The following is a 27,702-nucleotide window of genomic DNA, read 5'->3' as shown; positions in this document are numbered from 1 at the left end:
AATATACTAACAAAAAACAATCACGATGTCTGTCAAAGTTATTGTGATCATATAGTGGATTTAACAGTTCCTAATAATTCCTAATTTACTATAATAAAATAAATACATTGTTTCCATGTGTAATCTTATATTCACAACATCAGAATAAACTATCATCCATTTTAGTACCAAAATATATCAAATTAACCTGGAATATTACTCAATGTCCCCCTCTGGTGGTGAAGAAGTATAATACACCTAAACTAACAGAACCTGGCTAATAAAGTGGCTGGTGTTCATGTGTTTATAAAACATATACTTTATACATTTGTCATAAATTACCTGCATTGATGAGACACACAGTGTGGATGAATGATCAGTATATAAATAGCACTCCTAAAGAAGATGCAGTGTGGATGAATGATCAGGATATAAATAGCACTCCTATAGAAGATGCAGTGTGGATGAATGATCAGGATATAAATAGCACTCCTGTAGAAGATGCAGTGTGGATGAATGATCAGGATATAAATAGCACTCCTATAGAAGATGCAGTGTGGATGAATGATCAGGATATAAATAGCACTCCAATAGAAGATGCAGTGTGGATGAATGATCAGGATATAAATAGCACTCCTATAGAAGATGCAGTGAGGATGAATGATCAGGATATAAATAGCACTCCTATAGAAGATGCAGTGGGGATGAATGATCAGGATATAAATAGCACTCCTAAAGAAGATGCAGTGTGGATGAATGATCAGGATATAAATAGCACTCCTATAGAAGATGCAGTGTGGATGAATGATCAGGATATAAATAGCACTCCTATAGAAGATGCAGTGTGGATGAATGATCAGGATATAAATAGCACTCCTATAGAAGATGCAGTGAGGATGAATGATCAGGATATAAATAGCACTCCTATAGAAGATGCAGTGTGGATGAATGATCAGGATATAAATAGCACTCCTGTAGAAGATGCAGTGTGGATGAATAATCAGGATATAAATAGCACTCCTATAGAAGATGCAGTGAGGATGAATGATCAGGATATAAATAGCACTCCTAAAGATTATGCATTTTCCAGTTTGCTTCCAACTTGAAAGAGGGAACTTCAGCATAAAACCCACATGGAAAACTGAGATTCGGCAAATAACATATAAAGAGAGGCCAAACCAACAACAGAAGTTACTAAAACATAAATTGCTAATTTATGATGTAAAAGGTGGATTTTATGATCTAATGTCAACTTTATACATTTCTATCCCAGGACCACTCAATTTCCAAATTCTCCATAAATCTGCTGTGGATTACCCAGAATCCCACACCTTTATCACTGAATGTAATGTAAACACACGAGCAGCAGTCTAAGGCCCTGCATCTCAGTGCTAGAGGCGTCACTACAGAGCCTGGTTCAAAACTAGGCTGTATCATAACAGGCCGGGATTGGGAGTCCCATAGGGCAACGCACAGTAGCCCAGCATCGTCTGGGTTAGGGTTTGGCCGTCATTGTAAATAAGAATTTGTCCTTAGCTGGCTTGCCTGTTTTGTCACGGTTGTCTAGGACCAGTGGAGATGTGGAATCAGGAGCAGGAGACAGAGGGCCGGAGCAACTGTGTTTTAATAATAATAGAGAAATGCAATAGCAGTAGGGCACAGGGCGCGTGGCGAAGTCCGCCAGGGGAAAACACCCAAAATAAGCGCACGGGGCGCAGCCCGGCAATATAATGGATACTAACAGGATACAATCACAACTGTCCTGAGTAACAATAAACAATCCCGCACGAGAACCCCAACTGAAAATACACACTAAATAACCCCCTACGAATGACAAACACAAAACAGGTGCGGGATAGACAGACAAAACCAAAAGACACAGAAATGTAAATGTAAATGTAAACAACGATCGGTGGCAGCTAATAGGCCGGCGAGCGCCGCCCGACCGAGGAGGGGCGCCACCTTCGTTAGATACTGTGACATGTTTAAATAAATGTTAAATACATTTGTTTTAATGTAACTTCATTACACCGTTACACTGGCATACAAACTCGGTAGCATAGAGTTGATAATACATATGACGTTGGGAAATAGTGCATTGTGGGTAGTTTAGAAGATTTCCCGAAATAAGTTAATACATTTGTAATAATGCAAAAACATAACTGTTTGTACTTATAGGTAACCAGATCGTGACTACAACTAGCTTACTAAGTCTTTAACCACACTGTGTTGTTACACTGGTGAGTAAAAACTCATGCTTCCTACCCTTTAACTTGTTGTCTGACAATAAAATAATCATTTTACTAAACTGCGTTACCCACTCCAGTCAGCAGATGGCGGTCTGGGAATTTAACGCAATGCTGTTGGTGTGACGTATAATGTAGTGGACGGAACTCTTCTTTCAACAGCAACAATAGTTCGTCAGCCACCTCGGTAGCTTGCTAGACAAAATAGCCGAACCAATAAAGATCTTTAGACGCGTTAGTGTATATTAGCCACTGTGTTTTAAACCCACTTCTGTCGTCTAGTTAGTTATCCGATTTAATTTCATATTTACGGTGTTGTTGTTATTATTCAGCTAGCGGGCTGGTTAAGTTAGCATTAGCCTAGCTAGCTAACATCTCCGACCATGAGTTCACTAAGCTACTCTCCTCCTGCTAAAGAAGAGAACATCACAGTAAAACAAGAAGTAGAGGGTGAAGCCGTTACTGTGAAAGAAGAAAAAGACGCGTTCAGAGTGAAAGAGGAGGAGGATGTTACAGTAAAAGAAGAGGAGGATGCAGTTTATGGAGTGAAAGAGGAGGAGGGGGAGATGACTGTCACATCGAAAAAGGAGGTGGAAGAAGAGGAGGAAACTGGATATCTGGGCCCGGTTTCCCAAACGCATCTTAAGGCGTCCAATGGTTCTAACGGTGAACTTAGCCATAAGATGGTTTTGAGAAACCGTTCCCTGATTAACACTAGTAAGTACTGTCTTAAATACAGAGGCACAAACTCTGCAGTTGTTGAACTGATGTATGGTGTTAAAGCGGAAATATGCAATAGCTACATCCATATTGTGACTTTTAAATTAATAATTTATAGCCATTGATTGTTGAAGAATATAACACATGCCTCATGAGCTTAGTTCAACTGTTGTACCCCATCAGAACCCCAAATAAGCTTTTTTTTACTCCAATGTTTAGAAATGTAAACCAACACTGTATAGCCTCAACATAGTTAAAACTATAATGTTGATATCATGGATGGTCAGTCCTTGCATCCATAGGTCTGTCTATGAATTTGAGAGTAGTTACATTTCTCCAACCCCATCAACATCTTATAACCAAAACAGTGGTGGAATGACAGATTTGTTGTTGTATGAACGGCAGATTGCTGGGTTGTGTGGGTTTATTCAACAGTAACAAAATGGCTGCCCAGAGGCTTGGTTTGGTAAACAGCTGAGGGATGGGGGAAGGAGGATTGTAACCACAAATGTATTCATCCAGGATGTCATAATGATAGTTTAACCAGGTTTCTAGGATATATAGTATATTCTAGAATTCATCCATGATGTCATAATGATAGTTTAACCAGGTTTCTAGGCTATATAGTATATTCTAGAATTCATCCATGATGTCATAATGATAGTTTAACCAGGTTTCTAGGCTATATAATATATTCTAGAATTCATCCAGGATGTCATAATGATAGTTTAACCAGATTTCTAGGCTATATAGTATATTCTAGAATTCATCCATGATGTCATAATGATAGTTTAACCAGGTTTCTAGGCTATATAGTATATTCTAGAATTCATCCATGATGTCATAGTGATAGTTTAACCAGGTTTCTAGGCTATATAGTGTATTCTAGAATTCATCCATTATGTCATAATGATAGTTTAACCAGGTTTCAAGGATATATAGTGTATTCTAGAATTCATCCATGATGTCATAATGATAGTTTAACCAGGTTTCTAGGATATATAGTATATTCTAGAATTCATCCATGATGTCATAATGATAGTTTAACCAGGTTTCTAGGATATATAGTATATTCTAGAATTCATCCATGATGTCATAATGATAGTTTAACCAGGTTTCTAGGATATATAGTATATTCTAGAATTCATCCATGATGTCATAATGATAGTTTAACCAGGTTTCTAGTATATATAGTATATTCTAGAATTCATCCATGATGTCATAATGATAGTTTAACCAGGTTTCTAGGATATATCGTATATTCTATAACTGCCAGTGTAGATTTCCTGTGGAGGCAAATTATTAGAGCTGTTGATAAGTCATTGTATAATATTCAGCCAATTGTTTTTCATGCCATTACATTAAAGGCAAGACATACCTAGATTCAATTACATTCATGAATTGGTTTGAAACCTTTGTTTTAAACCCTTCTCAAAATTGGTGCCTTGCCGGATTTGTAAAAAATGGATTGTCAGGAAACTCTATTTTTTAAATGTATTTAAATGTAAACTTTATTTAACTAGGCAAGTCAGTTAAGAACAAATTCTTATTTACAATGACTGCCTACCCCGGACAACGCTGGGCCAATTGTGCGCCGCCCTATGGGACTCCCAATCACGGCCGGTTGTGATACAGCCTAGATTTGAACCAGGGTGTCTGTAGTGACGCCTCAAGCACTGAGATGCAGTGTCCGCTGTGCCACTCGGGAGCCCCAAAATCATGTTCTAGTGCTGTCCCCAACTAAAATACATCTTGGTCAACCAAGAGTCATCTGTTCTTTCTACCAATCGCCCCATGTGTTTTTATACAATCAACTATATGTACTGAACTGGTCTGATGCTTTAAGCTGTTTGATTAAATAAGACACACAAATGACTGGAGGGAGCCAGAGATCAAGATAACCTAACCAGAAGAGAGAGAATTTCTGAAGTTTCCGGAAATGGGCTACACCAGCGGTCGGCAACCTTTTCCATTTGGAGTGCCAATTTATCTGACCATTTCTACCAATCTGTGTGCCAGTTATGATTTTCATATGCACATTTTTGTGGAACAGTTTCATTTAATTTATAATAGTATCTCAATATCATAGAATGTAGATTAATCACAGACAATCTAAATGAAAATTATACAAATCTAAAAGGAACTTTTATTGCCATTGCCAACTATGTAAAAAAAATAGCCTACATAAAGCCAACAAATAAAAGTTAAATAAATAATAAAAATATTGCATTCTGCATTTACATTTTAGTCATTTAGCAGACGCTCTTATCCAGAGCGACTTACAGTAGTGAATGCATACATTTCATACATTTTTTTGTCCGTACCGGTCCCCCGTGGGAATCGAACCCACAACCCTGGCGTTGCAAACACCATGCTCTACCAACTGAGCTACACGGGACTAAAAGGTAAAAAATAAAAATCACATTGGCTGCACATGGCCTGTCTACAACAAACTTGAAACATATCAACTGGGTCGGCCGAAACTCGAGGTAACAGGCTTGCAACATTGTATAAAATATTCTGGGCCCTCAGTTTCCCGCGCCAGTGAGTTCGGGACAGACACAGCTGTCGGTTATTTGTGCAAAGAATAAGAAGTAATCAGGTATTTTATGACATTTCCACAGGATCAGAGCATTACATTTTTCCCTTTTATCCCGAGTGGTTATCGAAAGGGCGAGAGCTGGAAATCTTTTACTAAAATACTTTAAGAAACTGTGCATCTGTACAAGTTTGAGTGTTTTCGGTGACAAGCCACATTTCTTCAACTTCCTGAGGTTGAGGAGGCACTGTTGCGCCTATTTCACCACGCTGTCTGTGTGGGTGGACCATTTCAGTTTGTCCGTGATGTGTACGCCGAGGAACTTAAAACGTTCCATCTTCTCCACTACTGTCCCGTCGATGTGGATGGGGGGTGCTCCCTCTGCAGTTTCCTTGAAGTCCACGATCATCTCCTTTGTTTTGTTGATGTTGAGTGAGAGGTTATTTTCCTGACACCAGACTCCGAGGGCCCTCACCTCCTCCCTGTAGGCCGTCTCGTTGTTGTTGGTAATCAAGCCGACCACTGTAGTGTTGCCTGCAGTTGGAAGCGTGCATGGCCACGCAGTCATGGGTGAACAGGGAGTACAGGAGAGGGCTGAGAACGCACCCTTGCGGGGCCCCAGTGTTGAGGATCAGTGGGGTGGAGATATTATTTCCTACCTTTACCGCCTGGAGGTGACCCGTCATAATGTCCAGGACCCAGTTGCACAGGGCGGGGTCTCGAGCTTAATGACGAGTTTGGAGGGTACTATGGTGTTAAATGCTGAGCTGTAGTCAATGAACAGCGTTCTTACATAGGTGTTCCTTTTGTCCAGATGAGATAGGGCAGTGTGATGGCGATTGCATTGTGGCCCTATTGGGGCAGTAAGCAAATTGAAGTGGGTCTAGGGTATCGGGTAGCGTGGAGGTGATATGATTCTTGACTAGTTTCTCAAAGCACTTCATGATGACAGAAGTGAGTGAAATGGGGCGATAGTAATTTAGTTCAGTTACCTTTGCTTTCTTGGGAACAGGAATAATGGTGGCCATCTTGAAGCATGTTGGGACAGCAGACTGGGATAGGGATTGATTGAATATGTCCGTAAACACACCATCCAGCTGGTCTGTGAATGCTATGAGGACGCGGCGAGGGATTCCGTCTGGGCCGTCAGCCTTGCGAGGGTTAACATGTTTAAATGTTTTACTCACGTCGGCCATGGAGAAGGAGAGCCCACAGTCTTTGGCAGAGGGCCGTGTCGGTGGCACTGTATTGTCCTCAAAGCGAGCAAAGAAGTTGTTTAATTTGTCTGGTAGCAATTTCGTCCACCTTGTTGTCTAGAGATTGGACATTGGCGAGTAATATGATCGGAAGCGGTGGATGATGTGCTCTCCTTCTGAGTCTGACCAGTAGGCCGCTCAGTCTGCCTCTTCTGTGATGATGATGATAATAATAATACCTAAAACAACAAATAACAGTCATCTTAACTTTACAGACAACACCGAAATGGATACTGTCATTAACACAGTTCTTAAATAATTACACATAATACTTAATACTGTAGCTGTTTAGTTACAGTCATATGTTCAACTATCATCAGCTGATCCAGGAAATCATTTTTTGAATGACAGTCAAATGGCAAACATCACGACATGGGTATATTTGTTGTTAGGTGAAGTTATGGGTCCTACAGTAGGTCTATGTTGTTGTTAGGGGTCCTACAGTAGGTCTATGTTATTGTTAGGTAAAGTTGTGTGCCAATTTGGCAAACACTTAGTGTACAAACCCTCATTGTCAGGCTGATGGAAAAGCTAGCCAAAGAGCATTTTACTGGATGAAGTGTTTTTTTAAAAGTATAAAGCAGTTGATTTGCGATGATGACAGAAAAATTAAATTAAGCAGGACATTCAAACGAGCCTTACAATTATAATCCAAAGTAGTGTGAAATGTACTCATAAGCAACCTGGAAATGGAAGTTACTTCCCTGAGTTTTCCCCCATTCACATTCAGAAAACATTGTGAAAAACTAAAATCTTTGCTCACCATTTTTGCTCCAGGCAGATATAGTACATCTATAACTATCGGTTTCCTCATTACCAGGTATACTACATCCATAGCTAGCGGTTTCCTCATTAGCAGGGAGGAGTTTCTGCAACGAAATTGCCCTCGTGCCACAATTTTAGCAAACACAGAAATTGTCCTATATTGGAGACCAAAAGTTGTCTGGCACACTGCTTAGGGTTTCAACAACTTGAATAACTCAATCATCGATGTTACTACTAATGTGAAAACAAGACAAAATGACTATTCTTGTTCATTTTGTGGGCCTTTAACCATCTGTCTGACTTTGTTGTTCCCACAGGAGAGATATGGGACTATCGTGGATCCTCTGGGGAGCCTCAACAACCTCATGATGCTGAAGAGGCAGAGAAGAGTCTCTCCAGATCAGAACACCTCAATAAACACCAGCAGAGACCCACAGGGAAGAGACCTCACTGCTGCTCTGACTGTGGGAAGAGATTCACCTCATCAGCAGACCTCAAAAGACATCAGAGAATCCACACAGGAGAGAAACCTTTTAGCTGTACTCAATGTGGGAAGAGTTTTACTCAATCAACCAGCCTGATATCAAACCAGAGAACACACACAGGAGAGAAACCTTATAGCTGTGATGAATGTTGGAAGAGTTATGTTACATCTAGCAGTCTGACTAAACACCGGAGAACACACACAGGAGAGAAACCTTCTAGCTGTGACGAATGTGGGAAGTGTTTTGTTACATCTAACAGTCTGACTAAACACCGGAGAACACACACAGGAGAGAAACCTTATAGCTGTGCTCAATGTGGGAAGAGCTTTACTGAGTCTAGCTTTCTGACTAAACACCAGAGAACACACACAGGAGAGAAGCCTTTTAGCTGTAATCAATGTGGGAAGAGTTTTTCTCAGTCAGGCAGCCTGAGATTACACCATAGAACACACACAGGAGAGAAACCTTATCGCTGTGATGATTGTGGGAAGAGTTTTGTTACATCTAACAGTCTGAATAAACACCGGAGAACACACACAGGAGAGAAACCTTATAGCTGTGTTCAATGTGGGAAGAGCTTTACTGAGTCAACCAGCCTGATATCACACCAGAGAAAACACACACAGGAGAGAAATCTTATAGCTGTGCTCAATGTGGGAAGAGTTTTACTCGTTCAGCCAGCCTGAAATCACACCATAGAACACACACAGGAGAGAAATCTTATAGCTGTGCTCAATGTGGGAAGAGTTTTACTCAGTCAACCAGCCTGATATCACACCAGAGAAAACACACACAGGAAAGAAATCTTATAGCTGTGCTCAATGTGGGAAGAGTTTTACTACGTCTAGCAAGCGGACTACACACCATATAACACATACAGGAGAAACCTCAGCTGTGATCAATGTGACCAGAGATAATCTGATAAAATACCTCAATCAATGAATTAATGTCACAATGTAGAATGTTTTAACCTCTCTGGGCGAGGCGGGACGATTACGCAACAGCCAGTCTAATCCTGTGGCGCGATATTCAAAAACCTTAGAAATGCTATTACTTCAATTTCTCAAACATATGACTATTTTACACCATTTTAAAGACAAGACTCTCGTTAATCTAACCACACTGTCCGATTTCAAAAAGGCTTTACAACGAAAGCATAACATTAGATTAGTAATTAGCACGTCTAGCTCGTTAGCACGTCTAGCTCGTTAGCACGTCTAGCTCGTTAGCACGTCTAGCTCGTTAGCACGTAGGACGCACTGATTGGTGTCACCTCGTTAGTCAGTATGTGTTACACCTGTGCTGGCTTGTCCATCTCGTTAGTGGGAAGGTGTTTCACCTGAGCTGGTCCAGGTTCTATTTAAGAGTGTCTGGCCCAGTACTCCAGTTGTCTTGATACATGTGGAGAGTCAACACCTTTAGTTGCTCCACCTTTTTGGTTTGCTTCCTGTCTTTAAGTTTGGTGTGGGTTTTTATTTTGTTTGTCTCTTCTTGGGCAGATTTAGTGGGTCTCATGGTGGGTGTCTTTTAGGTCCCAGTTGTTGTTACTAGTCAACTTTCAGTGGACACCCCCATAGTGTCTTTCAGAGCCCCTCCTAAAAACAAGTTATATTTTGGGTTGGATATAGCATCATATTGTTGATATTTTAATCAATGGCGTTTCCTTACAATGCTCATTAGTCTTTCAGTTGTTATTATTGTTTTTTTATCCTCATATTTGTGTACTAAATATTTATGTTAATTTTCATTGTTTTTTCCTGTGAAGCCATTGTGTTGCATCCATGTCTGACAAGTCTGTATAAATAAAGCTTGATTTTATTTGAACACATTGTAAAACGAATTTACCCAATGACTGACCAATCAACAAACTCTTGGTCCCTCTTAGTATGAAAAACAGATCAATCCCACTTTTCCAGCCTGCTGAAGGCGTGGTGGAGTGGTAAACACCACCCCCGGCTTTACCAGGGGCTTGAGGTGGTCTCCCACAGCTCTGGTTATGTCATGTTCTGTGGCCTTGCTGTTCCATTTATTGACTGCCCCTGCAACACAGAAAGAAAGAAATACATTTAGTCATATTAAATAAAACACTCAATGTAATAGATATGTAGCATCTATGGCCTCAAATACACTTGGCATCTAAATGTGACTTCTGTCATCTGATCACTCCAAGCTGCATTAGGTTCAGATCTACCAGGATGGGCCTTTGACATAGTCTGGACACAGTCAGGCCACTGATTATGCATAAGCAATGTAAAGAGATGGGGTGAATGAGGGGAAAAGTACATTTTACACAAATTACCTTCATAACAAATCAAATGTTGTTGGTCACATACAGGTGTTCAGATGTTATTGCAGGTGTAGTGAAATGCTTGTCCTTCTAGTTCCCACAGTGCAGCAATATCTAACAATTAATATCTAACAATTTCACAACAAATACCTAATACACACAAATCTAAGTAAAGGAATGGAATTAGGAATATATAAATATATGGAATAACAATGTCAGAGCAGCATAGACGAAGATACAGTTTATACATATGAGATGAGAAATGATATGTAAACATTATTAAAGTGACTAGTGTTCCATTTATTAAAGTGGCCAATGATGTCAAGTCTATATGTAGGCTGCAGTCTCTCTGTGCTGTTTAACAGTCTGATGGCCTTGAGATAAAGCTGTTTTTCAGTCTTTCGGTCCCAGCTTTGATGCACCTGTACTGATCTCGCCTTCTGAATGATAGCGGGTGAACAGGCAGTGGCTCGGGTAATAACAAAGAACATGTATGTATGCCTGGGGGGAAATTCACTTTCATACAGCCAGAAGTGATGAGAAATTACAGCAATACCAGTGGACAATTTTCACTAAATAAACATAAATGGAACATATTCCCTTTTGCTGACGTGATGAACCACTAAGGGGACATAAATATTTACCATCTAAACCATGTGTGACCTCTCACCTCTCTGGCTGTAGAAGTGTTCTTCCTAACCAGTCCCTCAACAGCTCTCTGACTGAGCTCCACCCTCACTGGGTCTTCAGAGGAGAGGAAGGCTGAGGAGGGATGGAAGGATGAATGGATCAGTCAGTCAATAAAGTTTGGAGCTGCTGTCTATGCTGTCTGACAAAATCACTATTTTAGTAGTTCATTAAAGTAAATTAGGCTTTATGACTGCTGAATACCAACTATCAATCACTTAGATCATGTATTTTCAGGTAGAGATACATCCTTGGGACGTCCCTAGCCTGTTGAAGTTGACATTTAAAATGGTTAAGGTTAGGGGTTAAGGTTAGGGTTTAGGATTGGGATGTCCCAAGGATCCCAGATAGCATTGACCATTGTGCATTCTTCTGTCTCTTTTACATAGCAGGTGATGGGTTCTGACTTCTGAACTTGAAAATATGAAATATCCTTATTATGTGAAATTGAATGAAACAATAATGTATGTTGATGCTAATATGATGTACAATATTCCATGATGTTTCTATATGACAAGAATACAGTAATATATTTAATATGATGTACAATATTCCATGATGTTTCTATATGATAACAATACAGTAATATATTTAATATGATGTACAATATTCCATGATGTTTCTATATGATGACAATACAGTAATATATTTAATATGATGTACAATATTTCATGATGTTTCTATATGATAACAATACAGTAATATATTTAATATGATGTACAATATTCCATGATGTTTCTATATGATAACAATAGAGTAATATATTTAATATGATGTACAATATTCCATGATGTTTCTATATCATAACAATAGAGTAATATATTTAATATGACATATACTATTTAACTATTCAACATCAACAACTGACTGCCCAGTTCAACATCAGTTCACCGTCTCACCTCATACTGTATTGGAGCAGCAGCAGCTGACTGCCCAGTTCAACATCAGTTCACCGTCTCACCTCATACTGTATTGGAGCAGCAGCAGCTGACTGCCCAGTTCAACATCAGTTCACCGTCTCACCTCATACTGTATTGGAGCAGCAGCAGCTGACTGCTCGGTTCAACGTCAGTTCACCGTCTCACCTCATACTGTATTGGAGCAGCAGCAGCTGACTGCCCGGTTCAACATCAGTTCACCGTCTCACCTCATACTGTATTGGAGCAGCAGCAGCTGACTGCTCGGTTCAACGTCAGTTCACCGTCTCACCTCATACTGTATTGGAGCAGCAGCAGCTGACTGCTCGGTTCAACGTCAGTTCACCGTCTCACCTCATACTGTATTGGAGCAGCAGCGGCTGACTGCCCGGTTCAACATCAGTTCACCGTCTCACCTCATACTGTATTGGAGCAGCAGCAGCTGACTTCCCGGTTCAACATCAGTTCACCGTCTCACCTCATACTGTATTGGAGCAGCAGCAGCTGACTGCTCGGTTCAACGTCAGTTCACCGTCTCACCTCATACTGTATTGGAGCAGCAGCGGCTGACTGCCCGGTTCAACATCAGTTCACCGTCTCACCTCATACTGTATTGGAGCAGCAGCGGCTGACTGCCCGGTTCAACATCAGTTCACCGTCTCACCTCATACTGTATTGGAGCAGCAGCAGCTGACTTCCCGGTTCAACATCAGTTCACCGTCTCACCTCATACTGTATTGGAGCAGCAGCGGCTGACTTCCCGGTTCAACATCAGTTCACCGTCTCACCTCATACTGTATTGGAACAGCAGCGGCTGACTGCAAGGTTCAACATCAGTTCACCGTCTCACCTCATACTGTATTGGAGCAGCAGCGGCTGACTGCCCGGTTCAACATCAGTTCACCGTCTCACCTCATACTGTATTGGAGCAGCAGCGGCTGACTGCCCGGTTCAACATCAGTTCACCGTCTCACCTCATACTGTATTGGAGCAGCAGCGGCTGACTGCCCGGTTCAACATCAGTTCACCGTCTCACCTCATACTGTATTGGAGCAGCAGCGGCTGACTGCCCGGTTCAACATCAGTTCACCGTCTCACCTCATACTGTATTGGAGCAGCAGCGGCTGACTGCCCGGTTCAACATCAGTTCACCGTCTCACCTCATACTGTATTGGAGCAGCAGCGGCTGACTGCCCGGTTCAACATCAGTTCACCGTCTCACCTCATACTGTATTGGAGCAGCAGCGGCTGACTGCCCGGTTCAACATCAGTTCACCGTCTCACCTCATACTGTATTGGAGCAGCAGCGGCTGACTGCCCGGTTCAACATCAGTTCACCGTCTCACCTCATACTGTATTGGAGCAGCAGCGGCTGACTGCCCGGTTCAACATCAGTTCACCGTCTCACCTCATACTGTATTGGAGCAGCAGCGGCTGACTGCCCGGTTCAACATCAGTTCACCGTCTCACCTCATACTGTATTGGAGCAGCAGCAGCTGACTGCCCGGTTCAACATCAGTTCACCGTCTCACCTCATACTGTATTGGAGCAGCAGCAGCTGACTGCCCGGTTCAACATCAGTTCACCGTCTCACCTCATACTGTTTTGGAGCAGCAGCGGCTGACTGCCCGGTTCAACATCAGTTCACCGTCTCACCTCATACTGTATTGGAGCAGCAGCAGCTGACTGCCCAGTTCAACATCAGTTCACCGTCTCACCTCATACTGTATTGGAGCAGCAGCAGCTGACTGCCCAGTTCAACGTCAGTTCACCGTCTCACCTCATACTGTATTGGAGCAGCAGCAGCTGACTGCCCGGTTCAACATCAGTTCACCGTCTCACCTCATACTGTATTGGAGCAGCAGCAGCTGACTTGATCGTTGATGCTAATCATCATGTTTGAATTCGAGAGTAAATACAGCCGACTACACTCTAAAAATGAAGGGTTCAACTGGAGTTGTTCTCAGATCCCCTAAGAACCGTAGGGTTCTTGGTCAATGAAAAACAGCCCCAAAAGGTTCTTCAAAGAACTTGCACAACTAGGTTTGGATTATTTCCTCAACTATATTCTTTCCCATATATTGTATATCGTTTCCATAAAGACAATATGGCTTTACACTCATTAACGTAACTTTCCAATCTAGAGCAGTTCTCACTTTTGTGATAATGAACTAGCTAACGTTAGCTTCGTTAACGAACTAACTAACTAACTAAGGACGGTGACCTGTCCAGACGAGATGTTACAACGAACTGAATCGTCAATGGAGGTCTTCCTCTTTATATAGCCTGCTACAGCATGCAATACTATTAACTCACAAGGGGGCATAACGTTACATGTACAATACTATCCCATTTTGGAAACGTTACATGTACAATACTATCCCATTTTGGAAACATTACATGTACAATACTATCCCATTTAGGAAACATTACATGTACAATACTATCCCATTTAGGAAAAGTTACATGTACAATACTATCCCATTTAGGAAACGTTACATGTACAATACTATCCCATTTTGGAAATGTTACATGTACAATACTATCCCATTTTGGAAACATTACATGTACAACACTACCCCATTTTGGAAACGTTACATGTCCTATACTATCCCATTTAGGAAACGTTACATGTACAATACTATCCCATTTTGGAAACGTTACATGTACAATACTATCCCATTTTGGAAACGTTGCATGGACAATACTATCCCATTCTGGAAACGTTACATGTACAATACTATCCCATTTTGGACACGTTACATGTCCGCCCCCTTGTGGAGGGAAATTAATATATTAGATGGTAGCTGTAGATGGGATTCAAATGCATAATGGTATTAATACAGTGTCTAGACTACCTCTTTTGTATAAATGCCCTTCAGAATCCAAACAGTATTGCCACGCAGCAAAATGTTGCGTATAATCTTTCAAGTCAGCCTGATAAAATATTGAACAATTTGTGTACAAAGATATCTTGAAATGTGATATTAGGCCTGTATGGCAGTACTGTTACTGTATGGCAGTACTGTATTGGCTAGTGCTTTCTCCAATATGTTATTCTATTTTACATTCAATTGTATGTTGATGCCATTTATCTTTCAATATTTATTTAATAAATATATAAGTTTTAATGCTTGTAAGACTGTTCTTTGACACATTTTCTCTTCCTTTGAAATTCTTATAGGACAGAACATGGACACAATGCAATTTGGATCAAGAAGAAGGTACAGATATGTTGTAGGACAGCTGCATTTGAAGTGTACATTTAACCTACATAGCAGTCAATACAAACTGACATCTATTAGCGTACAAATGTGTGCAAATTATCTTTTCAGATCTTCTCAGAAATGAATCAAGTCCATGGAATGGATATAGACAAAAAGATCATCCAAGGACTATCAGAGGTAGAGAGGCGAGGCAGGGGTGAGGACATCATCCTGCTATTTTGACAGTCCCTGAAGGACAATACAGAAGAGGGATTTGCTCTTATTCCTTCCCTTTCTCTAATGTATTTTGTAATAAAATTAGCAAGTGTAGTAAGATCATTGCTTTACTTTACTAGGACTGGAGACCACAACAGCGATTCTGCTCTTGCCCTACCTCTTCAATGAGGACCCGAGTGGCCTTTATGTCCATGACAAGGTATGTCTATGCACCAATCATCTGTTTCTTCATTAACATAGGTGTGCATGCTTATATAAAACTACAGCTGAACATTTATGTTCTTTGTTAATTGTTTGTGTATTCATCTTTTCTTACTTTTGTTGACACAGATTTCACCGCTCTTCACTCCTTTACTGCACATCGGTGGAAATCCATTTCACCATGAGAGTGAAATCCCACTTGCCTTTGATGGGGAGAACATCCAGGCCCTCGAGGACGTCCCCATGAGAGTGAAATCCCACTGGCCTTTGATGGGGAGAACATCCAGGCCCTCGAGGACGTCACCATGAGAGTGAAATCCCGCTGGCCTTTGATGGGGAGAACATCCAGGCCCTCGAGGACGTCCCCATGAGAGTGAAATCCCGCTGGCCTTTGATGGGGAGAACATCCAGGCCCTCGAGGACGTCCCCATGAGAGTGAAATCCCGCTGGCCTTTGATGGGGAGAACATCCAGGCCCTAGAGGACGTCCCCATGAGAGTGAAATCCCGCTGGCCTTTGATGGGGAGAACATCCAGGCCCTCGAGGACGTCCCCATGAGAGTGAAATCCCGCTGGCCTTTGATGGGGAGAACATCCAGGCCCTCGAGGACGTCACCATGAGAGTGAAATCCCGCTGGCCTTTGATGCGGAGAACATCCAGGCCCTCGAGGACGTCACCATGAGAGTGAAATCCCGCTGGCCTTTGATGGGGAGAACATCCAGGCCCTCGAGGACGTCCCCATGGGACTTGGGGCTCTGCTACGGCTGGATTTTTTATTTTCTCTTCAATTTCCCCAAAATGTCAGAAAAACACTTATGTTTAGCATGTATTTAGCATCAAGTCTACAATGTTGTTAGTTGACCTGTGATTCATTTTTAATGTTTTTATTGTACATCCTTATTTTGTAACTGTCATGAAAATCACTATACAAAGTAAATGTATTATTTATTATGGTCTGACATGTCTGCAGAAATGTTGCAATTTGGTAATGTGTTTTGTTTGGTAAATTGTTTTGTAAATATTAATTCACATTTGTGGTGTCAGTAAATAAACAATGAATTATTTAAATCAATACTGTCAATATTGTTAGACGGGCTAACGAGCTAGACGTGCTAACGAGCTAGACGTGTTAACGAGCTAGACGGGCTAACGAGCTAGACGGGCTAACGAGCTAGACGTGCTAACGAGCTAGACGTGCTAACGAGCTAGACGTGCTAACGAGCTAGACGCGCTAACGAGCTAGACGCGCTAACGAGCTAGACGGGCTAACGAGCTAGACGTGCTAACGAGCTAGACGGGCTAACGAGCTAGACGGGCTAACGAGCTAGACGTGCTAACGAGCTATAGGTGCTAACGGGCTAGACGTGCTAACGAGCTAGACGGGCTAACGAGCTAGACGTGCTAACGAGCTAGACGGGCTAACGAGCTAGACGTGCTAACGAGCTAGACGTGCTAACGAGCTAGACGGGCTAACGAGCTAGACGTGCTAACGAGCTAGACGTGCTAACGAGCTAGACGTGCTAACGAGCTAGACGTGCTAACAAGCTAAAGTCCAAACTCAAAACATAAATGGAAAAAACAAAGACAGTAACACCGTAAGAGAATTTTTGTTGGACAAGTTTGCTCACCACCAACAGAAAGCTTCGATTTGACATTATAATCAACTACAATGCTTCACCTCCTACAGTATAAACATGGTGTCTACTGACTGTCAACAATTAAAAACAGGAAAAAACATATTTCTAAATATATATTTTTCTACAACCTTATTTTTTTTTAAACTCACTGGCTTCTAGAACTCTCATCACCCCAATCAGGAACCAAGTCGTCCAAAAAAGGAAAACACAATCAGAAACCAAGTTGTCCTTACCACGGACATGTCTGATTTCAAGAGGAAACTCCTGCAATATCCGTAGTAACTTTCCACCTCACTGCAGAGCTTCTCTCCCTTTTCAGGGTTCACTAGATAGGCATGTTGTTGGATCGGGGCCCAGTCTCCAATGTCATGCTCTAGTACATTTGGTTTGGCACATCTGGGAATAAACCCTGATATTCTAAAAGCAGGGCAGCAATGTCAATATTATTCTACCCAAAAATTGTCAGTTGGTTGCATGAATAATTTTCATTACCAAATGTTACATGTAAATATGAAATATTTGATTGTCTTATTTTCAATGACATGTTGCTAGGTGGGATATCCCCAATGTCAAACACAGTTTTAACGTGTCCAAATCAATAACCAATATGCAAAAACAGTTTGTGATATATTGAAAACATAAAATGTGCTATATACACAAACATCTGCCACAATAATCATATTACTTGTATTTTTTTAAACAAGCACCCTATAAAACTGCACAAGCACCAAAAACGCTGTTGTTTTGACAAGTAGCAATAAATCACTGATATCGATAAGGGGGGAAATCAGGTTGTACGTGATGTTGAAACTAACACAACTAAAAAACACATGGAAATGGGAGATATATTTATTATATATTACACAACTCTTTAAATGTAGGGGTCCCTAAACAAAGGAACGCAACACTTATTTGTCATCACTCATCGCTAAAATCATTTGTGTGACAGGAGGGAGATGAGGTTGCACATCATATTAAAACTAACAGCTCAAAAACCACACGGAATCTGGGAATAATGTGTACATCCCTGGTTAGAGGACAACTTGTAGAAAACAGCCAGATACATTTTGATTCAAGTGGGTCACCAACATGGTGTAACACAGCTCTTTTTGTTAAATCTCATAAATAGCCAACGTGTTATTAAGTGTAACACAACTCAACACAACTTTCAATTCAGAGCCTGGGTTTTTCCCCTGATGCTAATTTCCATATCATTTTGAAATCAATTGATAAAGAGGCAAACATTTTGGCTTCTACATTGTGACATTATTAAAATACTCCAACTACAATGTTAAAACATTCTACATTTTGACATTAATTCATTGATATCATGAAACAACTCCTTCATGTATTTTCTGATATTTGATCTGAGATCTTTTATATGATTCTCTCTCTGGTCACAGCTAAGAGGTTTCTCTCCTGTGTGTGTTCTCTGGTGTTGTACCAGGCTGTTTGACTGAGTAAAACTCTTCCCACATCGATTAGAGCTATACGATTTCTATTCTGTGTGTATTCTCTGGTGTACTGTCAGAAGGCTAGATGTAACAAAATTCTTCCCACATTGAACACAGCTATAAGATTTCTCTCCTGTGTGTGTTCTCTGGTGTACTGTCAGATCACCAGATCGAACATAACTCTTCCCACATTGAGTACAGCAAAAAGGTCTCTCTCCTGTGTGTGTTCTCAGGTGTATCTTCAGCTGGCTAGATTGAACAAACTCTTCCCACATTGATCACAGCTATAGGGTTTCTCTCCTGTGTGTGTTCTCTGGTGTGATATCAGGTTGCTTAGCTGAGTAAAACTCTTCCCACATTGAGTACAGCTAAAAGGTTTCTCTCCTGTATGTATTCTCTGGTGTAGAGTCAGATTTCTAAATGCAGTAAAACTCTTCCCACATTGATCACAGCTATACGGTTTCTCTTCTGTGTGTGTTCTCTGGTGTGATATCAGGATGCCGAGCTGAGTAAAACTCTTCCCACATTGAGTACAGCTATAAGATTTCTCACCTGTGTGTGTTCTCTGGTGTGATATCAGGCTGCTTAGCCGAGTAAAACTCTTCCCACATTGATCACAGCTATATGGTTTCTCTCCTGTGTGTATTCTCTGGTGTGATATCAGGCTGGTTGAATGACCAAAACTCTTCCCACATTGATCACAGCTAAAAGGTTTCTCTCCTGTGTGTGTTCTCTGGTGTGTCTTCAGATGGCTATATTGAACAAAACTCTTCCCACATTGATCACAGCCAAAAGGTTTCTCTCCTGTGTGTATTCTCTGGTGTATCTTCAGATAGCTAGATTGTACAAAACTCTTCCCACATTGAGTACAGCTATAAGTTCTCTCTCCTGTGTGTGTTCTCTGATGAATTTTAATGCCTGATGAGGTGAATCTCTTCCCACAGTCAGAGCAGCAGTGAGTTATCTTCCCTGTGGGTCTCTGCAGGTGTTTCTTGAGGTGTTCTGATCTGGAGAGACTCTTCTCTGCCTTGTCAGCATCACGAGGTTGTTGAGGCTCCCCAGAGGATCTACGATAGTCCCATCTCTCTCCTGTGTTAACAACAAAGTCAGACAGATGATTAAAGGCCCACAACAGCGGAAATCCACTGTAAAAGGGGATGCCAACAGCGTAGCCATGATGTTGTACAACAATTGACGTCTAATGAATGTTAAAATTATTTGACAATTGTCTTAAAATGACCAACAATAGTCATATTTTGTCTTGTTTTCACATTATTAGTAACATCGATGATTACAGGCTAGAAATAAGTTAAAGTTGTTGAAATCCTAAGCAGTGTGGCAGACGACTTTTGGTCTCCAATATTGGCCCCTTTCTGTGTTTGCTAAAATTGCGGCACGAGGGCGATTTGGTTGCAGAAACTCCTCCCTGCTAATGAGGAAACCACTAGTTATGGATGTAGTGTATCTGGTAATGAGGAAACCACTAGTTATGGATGTAGTATATCTGGTAATGAGGAAACCACTAGTTATGGATGTAGTATATCTGGTAATGAGGAAACCACTAGTTATGGATGTAGTATATCTGGTAATGAGGAAACCACTAGTTATGGATGTAGTATATCTGGTAATGAGGAAACCACTAGTTATGGATGTAGTATATCTGGTAATGTTGAAACCACTAGTTATGGATGTAGTATATCTGGTAATGAGGAAACCACTAGTTATGGATGTAGTATATCTGGTAATGAGGAAACCACTAGTTATGGATGTAGTATATCTGGTAATGAGGAAACCACTAGTTATGGATGTAGTATATCTGCTAATGAGGAAACCACTAGTTATGGATGTAGTATATCTGGTAATGAGGAAACCACTAGTTATGGATGTAGTATATCTGCTAATGAGGAAACCACTAGTTATGGATGTAGAATATCTGCATGGAGCAAAAATGGTGAGCAAAGATTTTAGCTTTTCACAATGTATTCTGAATATTACAGCGCAAGATCAGGAGTGCTACTCAAGGAAACTCACATTAAGCTCTGTGTCTATTCACTAATTCACCACCGTGGGGAAAACTCAGGGGAGTTCTCATAGGCTGACAGCAAAAATAGCCTCCATTTCCAGGTTGCCTATGAGTTCATTTCACACTACTTTGGATTATAATTGTAAGGCTCGCTTGAATCACCTGCTTAATATGTTTGTGTTATTGTCGCAAATCAACTGCTTTATACTTAAAAAACACCTCAACCAATAAAATGCTATTTGGCTAGCTTTAACATCAGCCTGACAATGAGGGTTTGTACACCAAGTGTATGCCAAATTGGCCCATAACTTCACCTAACAACAACATAGACCTACTGTAGTACCCATAACTTCACCTGACAACAACATAGACCTACTGTAGGACCCATAACTTCACCTAACAACAACATAGACCTACTGTAGGACCCATAACTTCACCTAACAACAACATAGACCTACTGTAGGACCCATAACTTCACCTGACAACAACATAGACCTACTGTAGGACCCATAACTTCACCTAACAACAACACAGACCTACTGTAGGACCCATAACTTCACCTAACAATAACATATACCTACTGTAGGACCCATAACTTCACCTAACAACAACATAGACCTACTGTAGGACCCATAACTTCCCCTAATAACAACATAGACCTACTGTAGGACCCATAACTTCACCTAACAACAACATAGACCTACTGTAGGACCCATAACTTCACCTAACAACAACACAGACCTACTGTAGGACCCATAACTTCACCTAACAATAACACAGACCTACTGTAGGACCCATAACTTCACCTAACAACATATACCTACTGTAGGACCCATAACTTCACCTAACAACATAGACCTACTGTAGGACCCATAACTTCACCTAACAACAACACAGACCTACTGTAGGACCCATAACTTCACCTAACAATAACATAGACCTACTGTAGGACCCATAACTTTATCTAACAACAACATAGACCTACTGTAGGACCCATAACTTCACCTAACAATAACACAGACCTACTGTAGGACCCATAACTTCACCTAACAATAACATAGACCTACTGTAGGACCCATAACTTTATCTAACAACAACATATACCTACTGTAGGACCCATAACATCACCTAACAATAACATAGACCTACTGTAGGACCCATAACTTCACCTAACAATAACATAGACCTACTGTAGGACCCATAACTTCACCTAACAATAACATAGACCTACTGTAGGACCCATAACTTTATCTAACAACAACATAGACCTAGGACTATAAATCATTTAATATTTCAGGTGAAACATGGAAACTAAAATGTCTTTGTCATGACATTTCATAACCTGATCACCAGATAATTTTGTCAATAATTCCACTAGGCTACTCTGTAATGTGTTGTCATTCTAAATGTCCTGAATAAAGGAAAAAATCTCTGTGTGTTGTACAATAGCCTATCCATCAAGGAACAGTTCTCTACACATTATGAGCAAAGTAGGGATGTTGGATCCAACGTGGAGCGTATCTCTGTGCATAAACAGGCTAACGAGACCCTACTGTAAATCAGCCAGACAGTAACACATTATAAACATTGATTTGTTTGGGATGTTGGATCCAACGTGGAGCACAGTATAACTGTCTTTACCAGAGTAAAGAATGAAGAAGCACTTTGGTTGTTGTTGCATGTCGTGATGTTTGTCATGTGACTGTCATTCAGAAAATGATTTCCTGGATCAGCTGATGATAGTTGAACATGTGACTGTAACTAAACAGCTACAGTATTAAGTATTATGTGTAATTATTGAAGAACCGCGTTAATGACAGTATCCATTTGGGTGTTGTCAATAAAGTTAAGGTGACTAGGTTACAACCATTGGATTTAGCAAACTCTGAAATTATTTAGGATTTCTGTGCCCATGAAAACTGTTTTCCCAGCGTAACATAAGGAGACACTAAATGTTACGTAGGTAGAGAGCATTTCAGAGATCTGAATACAAAAACTGTCCTAACAGGACAATAACCTAAACCACAAGGCCAAATCTACACTGGAGGAGCTTACCAAGATGACATTGAATGTTCCTGAGTGGCCTAGTTACAGTTTGGATATAAATAATCTTGAAAGTCAATGCAAGACTTGAAAATGGCTTTCTAGCAATGATCAACAACCAACTTGACAGAACAGGAAGGATTTTAAAAAGAATAATGAATATTCACATGAATATCAGTCTCCTATTGGATGACATCACGACTTCCCATCAAGCCAACTCCTTGAAGGCCTTACTTTGACATCACTCCTTCTAGTTTGCAGATCTCTAAAAAAAAACACTATTTTGCTCAAAACATTTATTTGTTTCCCATTAGTGTGTTTATAATTTACTGTATTTATATCACTTTTCAACAGGAAAAGTTTAAAAATCCCTGAAGGACGTCATGAACAATTCACACAGTACAAAAACATATTCAAGTGTAGAATGCCCTTTTAAAAATCACACATTAGTTCAACAACAGCAGAGTTTGTGTCCCTGTTTTATAAGATAGTGCTCACTGTATTTACTGGTGTTAATCAGATCAATGTCCCTGTTTTATAAGATAGTACTCACTGTATTTACTGGTGTTAATCAGTTCTCCAGTCTTCTCTTCTTCGTCCTCCTCTAATGTGACAGTAATCTCCCCCTCTTCATCCTTCATTCCAAAAACGTCTTTATCTTCTTTCACTTCATCCTCCACTCCAAAAACTGCATCTTCCTCCTCCTCTTTCACTCTGAAGGCGTCTTCCTCGTCTTTCACTGTAACGTCTTTCTCTTCTTCTTTCACGGTAACAGCCTCACCTTCTACTTGTCTTTGTAATGTGACATCCTCCTCTTCCTCTTTCACGACAATGTTGAGCCCCAGAGCTTCTTTCTCCGTCCAGCAGACCTCTTCTTTAGCAGGAGGAGAGTAGCTTAGTGAGCGCATGGTCGGGGATGTTAGCTAGCTAGGCTAGTGCTAACTTAACCAGCCAGATAGTTGACTTACAACGTAAATATGAAATTAAATGGGGTAGCTAGTTGTTTCCACATAAGTATGTTTAAATCATAGTGGCAAATAAACCACGAAATTGTCTAAACAGCTTGAATGTTCAGACTTTGTCAGCTAGCGAGCTACCGAGGTGGCTGCAGTTGTTGAAGAAGCGTTCCGTCCACTAGATTATACGTCACACTAGAAACATCGCCTGAAAGACACATATCGCCATCTGCTGTCTGGAGGGAGGAAACGCAGTTGAGGAGGGAAAACTATTTTTCTTCTTCATTGAATTATAATATTATAAAGCAGTTTAGGGAAACGTTTTTTTTCTCTCCATTAAATATTAATATTATATCAACACGTATAAAGAGCAACAAGTGTTGTTTGATTAGTTCAGATTTTTTTATGAGAATTTAAAACAAACTCTACATCTACTCCACATCTGTATTTCTGATTCAGTCAAATAACTAGATATCAAAATAAGCACCTAGTTATTGATACCCTTGATAAAGATGAGCAAAAATTACTGTATAAAATAAATAAACTTTACACACAACCAGGATATTTTAGCCGAAAATCATTTCACATTCAAATATGTCATTTTAAATGGCTCAATTCAATCCAGCTGGGCCTTTTTAACACAGACAGTTGTTCCTGCTGTAGATGTTATGCCTTTGTACAGATCTAGGATCAGTTCTCCTCCACAATGCATATTCAGTACCGGTCAATTGTTTGGACACACCTCCAAATTCAATGTTTTTTCTTTATTTTAACTATTGTCTACATTGTAGAATAATAGTGGAGACATCAAAACTATGAAATAACTCATATGGAATCATGTAGTAACCAAAAAAAAGTGTTAAACAAATCAAAATATATTCTATATTTTATATTCTCCAAGTTTATCATTTTAAAAGGCTAATTGATCATTAGAAAACCCTTTTGCAATTATGTTAGCACAGCTGAAAACTGTTGTTCTGATTAATGAAGCAATAAAACTGGCCTTCTTTAGACTAGTTGAGTATCTGGAGCATCAGCATTTGTGAGTTCGATTACAGGCTCAAAATGGCCAGAAACAAATCATTTTCTTCTGAAAATTGTTAGTTATTCTATTTCTGAGAAATGAAGGCTATTCCATGCGAAAAATTGCCAAGAAACTGAAGATCTCGTACAATGCTGTGTACTACTCCCTACACAGAACAGCGCAAACTGGCCTAACCAGAATGTAAGGAGGCCCCAGTGCACAACTGAGCAAGAGGACAAGTACATTAGTGTCTAATTTGAGAAACAGACGCCTCACAAGTTTTCAACTAGGTGCTTAAGCAAATTGTACCCACAAAACACCAGTCTAAACGTCAACAGTGAAGAGGCGACTCCGGGATGTTGGCCTTCTAGGCAGAGTTGCAAAGAAAAATCCATATCTCAGACCGTTTAAAAAAAGGAAAAGATTAAGATGGGCAAACTAACACAGACATTGGGCAGAGGAAGATTGGAAAAAAGTGTTATGGACAGACGAATCTAAGTTTGAGGTGTTCGGATCACAAACAAGAACATTCGTGAGACGCAGAAAAAATGAAAAGATGCTGGAGGAGTGCTTGACGCCTTCTGTCAAGCATGGTGGAGGCAATGTGATGGTCTGGGGGTGCTTTGGTGGTGGTAAAGTGGAAGATTTATACAGGGTAAAAGGGATCTTGAAGAAGGAAGGCTATCACTCCATTTTGCAAAGCCATGCCATACCCTGTGGACGGCGCTTAATTGGAGCCAACTTCCTCCTACACCAGGACAATGACCCAAAGCACAGCTCCATTTAGGAAAGAAGCAGTCAGCTGGTATTCTGTCAATAATGGAGTGGTCAGCACAGTCACCGGATCTCAACCCTATTGAGCTGTTGTGGGGGCAGCTTGACCGTATGGTACGTAAGAAGTGCCCATCAATCCAATCCAATTTGTGGGAGGTGCTTCAGGAAGCATGGGGTGAAATCTCTTCAGATTACCTCAACAAATTGACAACTAGAATGCCAAAGATCTGCAAGGCTGTAATTGCTGCAAATGGAGGATTCAAAGTTTGAAGGACACAATTATTATTCCAATTAAAAATCATTATTTAAAACCTTGTCAAAGTCTTGACTATGTTTCCTATTCATTATGCAACTCATTTCATGAATGTTTTCATGGAAAACAAGGACATTTCTAATTGACCCCAAACTTTTGAACGGCAATGTAGGTTCAACAGGTTTGAGCACCGAGGCGCTGGAAGATGGCGGCGAGTGTAGACGAGATTTCAGCTTGCTCCGAGTAACCTTAACTTTTATCCCACTCAAACTTACTTAAATGTAATGGAACTTGGCTTATAGTAAACACAATAGAGAACAACACTTAGTTGACCGATAATTTGATTCATAACTTTGAGAAATGGAAGGAAAAAATGTGCGAAAGAGCAAAGGGAGGAGAAGGCAGTTGCTAGCTGAGCACTCATACGTTGGAGAAAAACCGCCACCTGACTCCTCAGGAGAAGAAATGGAGGATTCTGGACATTCGGTTGATTCTGAAAATGCAGTCAATAGTCCTGCACCCAAAAAGACACATAAAGAATTATCTTTGCGCGAACTACAGATCAACATAATCGATGCTGTAAACGAAAGAGCCGACGGTCTGGAGAAAATGATACGCGAAAACACAGGAGAAGACCATCGCAGACATGCAAGAGTGCTTATCGGAAGCAGAGCGATACCGGAGAAGGTGGGGGCTACGGCTTTACGGTGTCCCCGAGGACCAGGATGAGAATGTGAAGCGCTTAGTAAGAGACATCTGTAACTGTATGGCACCGGACTTCCCCGATGGATATATGGATATGGCTGTGGATGTCGCTCATCGTATTGGGAAGAAACAAGATGCCATCGTCAGCCGATCGATCATCATCCAGTTTGCTTTTCGCACAGCGAGAGATGCAGTTTGGAAGAAAGCAAAGGAAAGCGCCTTTCTGAAAGAAAGAAAACTTAGATTCGGTGAGGACTTGACTGCAGCAGACAAGGCAGCAAAGGCAAAATTGTGGCCTCTCGTACAACAGGCCCGAAATCAAGGAAACGGTGGATACTACAGGGGAATCAGAGCTTTTTTCGCCAACGGTAAAGAAATACGACCGGGGTGATTTGATTTGTTCTGTCGGTAGGTTTACAAGGTAGTTCCTTCCCCACTGCAAACTGAACGTTCTACTTTTGAAACATGGTGTTACTATTTTACAAGTTAAGAATTCTGTTAATACATTTATGAAGCAACTTTTTATAGAGAGGGTAAAGTTGAGATTGCGTAGGATTTTTCTTTCTATTCTATAGATATGGACTTGAAGTTTATGTCAATCAATGCCAGGGGGATACGTAACCTGTTGAAGAGAAAAGCTTTTTTTTTTGTTTTGAGGACTGCAACGCAGATCTTGTATTCGTTCAAGAAACACATTCATGCAAAGAGGACTATAATTATTGGAAAAATCAGTGGGGCAGTGACATTTTTTTGGCCCACGGGACAATAATTATAAATTATTCAGCTGGGGTTGTAATTTTAGCACACAATTTCAAAGGGACATTGTTGTTTACTCAAATGGACTCCAATGGACATTGGCTAGTAGCGGTCATCAACCACATGGACAGATTATTTGTGTTGTGTAATGTATATGGATACTGTTCTAGTCCTCCAAATAACTTCCTTCTAGAGGAAATTGAAGAAATTCTTAAAAATCTTCTGAGAAAATTTCCATCCAGTCAGATAATAGTTGGTGGAGATTTTAATATGGTTTATTCTAATGAGACTGATAGATTGCCTCATAGGCCTAACATTGGTGTGAACAAGTTGGTGAATTTCTGCCAAAGCCTGGACTTAATTGACATATGGAGAGTAAAAAACCCTGGAGAGATACAATACACATGGAGTAATAGAGATCGTTCCTTACAATCAAGAATTGATTTGTGGGTGATAACCTCTAGTCTTGTGCCCAACACTGTAGAGGTAAAAATACTGCCTGCAGTCCTGACGGATCATAAAGTCATATGGTTGACTGTAAGAATATGCAGTA

At 40.6% G+C, this 27,702-nt stretch overlaps 1 pseudogene; it reads left to right on the top strand.

Moving 5' to 3' along the window:
- LOC115186486 (zinc finger protein 271-like) overlaps nt 1–26,417 on the top strand; it is a 50,305-nt pseudogene extending 23,888 nt beyond the window's left edge.
- The last annotated feature ends 1,285 nt before the right edge of the window (nt 26,418–27,702 follow it).

The sequence above is a fragment of the Salmo trutta genome, unplaced genomic scaffold (genome assembly GCF_901001165.1).
Source record: "Salmo trutta unplaced genomic scaffold, fSalTru1.1, whole genome shotgun sequence".
Taxonomy (NCBI): domain Eukaryota; kingdom Metazoa; phylum Chordata; class Actinopteri; order Salmoniformes; family Salmonidae; genus Salmo; species Salmo trutta.
This window is presented reverse-complemented; position numbering and strand designations above follow the sequence as displayed.